The sequence below is a fragment of the Myotis brandtii genome, unplaced genomic scaffold (genome assembly GCF_000412655.1).
Source record: "Myotis brandtii unplaced genomic scaffold, ASM41265v1 scaffold633, whole genome shotgun sequence".
Taxonomy (NCBI): Eukaryota; Metazoa; Chordata; class Mammalia; order Chiroptera; family Vespertilionidae; genus Myotis; species Myotis brandtii.
In genome coordinates, this window is record NW_005370423.1 from 1,009,883 (window position 1) to 1,011,353 (window position 1,471).

The 1,471-nt window shown below is 50.9% G+C and overlaps 1 protein-coding gene across 1 annotated transcript in view; it reads right to left on the reverse strand.

Annotated features, from left to right (window-relative positions):
* Nucleotides 1–637, reverse strand: part of CHD9 (chromodomain helicase DNA binding protein 9) — a 128,717-nt gene extending 128,080 nt beyond the window's left edge. The window contains exon 1 of the mRNA XM_014528417.1: nucleotides 159–637. The gene's annotated coding sequence lies outside the window, so the exon portion shown is untranslated. The remainder of the gene's footprint in view (nucleotides 1–158) is intronic.
* Nucleotides 638–1,471: the final 834 nt, after the last annotated feature.

Genomic DNA, 1,471 nt, shown 5'->3' on the forward strand with positions numbered 1-1,471 from the left:
CTCTCATCCCCCCACCCCCCCAGCCCCCCCCCCCCAAAGAAACCGAAGCCACTGGTGTATCCTACAAACACAGTCCTCCCCAATAGTCGAGACAATTCGGCTCCTCCCACCCCCCCACCCCCCACCCCCAGTTAATTTCGAAGATGGAAATGACTAACCCATTTTATTCTACGTCTCCGCACGGCGGGGCCTCCTCTCCAGGGTGCGGCGGTGGCTGCAGGGGCTGGAACAGCAGCTGCTCGGGCTGAGCCGCACTTCCTCTGGCTCCAGCTGCGGGGTCTTTTCCAGGCCAAAGCGGGGAGTTTCCCCGAACCTCCGGGCCTGGCCCCCCACCTCCCCGCTGCTCACCAGCCCCTGTGGGGAGCGCTTCTGGGACTCCCTGGTTCCATGAGTCAGAGCCAGGCTGGAGACAGACAGCAGGCTGCCTTTATTAACCCAGCCTCCTGCCCTGCTCACCACAGAGGGAAGCTATAATTACTCATTTGGCCTGGCTCTGAGAACCGAGCCAGACAGACGCTTGACTGGAGGCATGGTTCCTGATTCCTGCTTCTACCCAGTGCACCCCGGAATGACAGCCAGGGCCTGGCTGCGTGGCTCAGTGGTTGAGCATTGACCTGTGAACCAGGAGGTCATGGTTAGATTCCAGGTCAGGGCACACAGGCCTGGGTTGCAGGCTCGATCCCCAGTGGGGGAAGGAGGGCGTATAGGAGGCAGCTGACCCATGATTCTCTCTCATCATTGATGTTTCTCTCTCTCGCCCTCTCCCTTTTTCTCTGGAATCAATCAAAATATATTTATTACAAAAAATAATAATAATAACAGCCAGGGACTCAGGCCTGTTTACACACGTCAGATGTTTTGCATAGGTCATGGGGTGTGTTGGACCCGGACACCGATGTCGATCCTAGAAAAACTGCTCTGTGAACACAGCTGCCAGGAGTGTTTGTTCTGTTTTGTTTTGAAATGCCTCCTGCCTCATGGCCCGTCTTATCAGAGGCGGGCTGCTCATTGTTGACGTTGGTGTTGAAGAGATAAAAGGAAAAGGCAAAAAAACACTGTCCTGGTTCTAAACTGTTTCACACTTCAGGCATACAGACACAAAACCTCGCTTCCCGCAGACAGGTTTGAAACCTGAAACTTGAAAAAAATAGTTGGCTTCAAAATGAAAAATAAAACCACAAAATTAAAATCATACAGTCCGTCTTCATTAACTGTTCAATTTCATATTCACTGGTTCATTTCCTCCCTCCCTTCCTTCCTTCCTTCCTTCCTTCCTTCCTTCCTTCCTTCCTTCCTTAAAGCATACATTTATTCCATTCATTCAACAAATACTTGGTGAGCTGCTTCTTTGTGTCAGCCACAGTTCTAGGCACTAGGAGTACGTAAGTGCTAAACCAATTAAAGACAAGACAGAATGAAGCATGCAAATATTCCTGCCTCCTGAGTCATTAATAGACACAATGATAAGTAA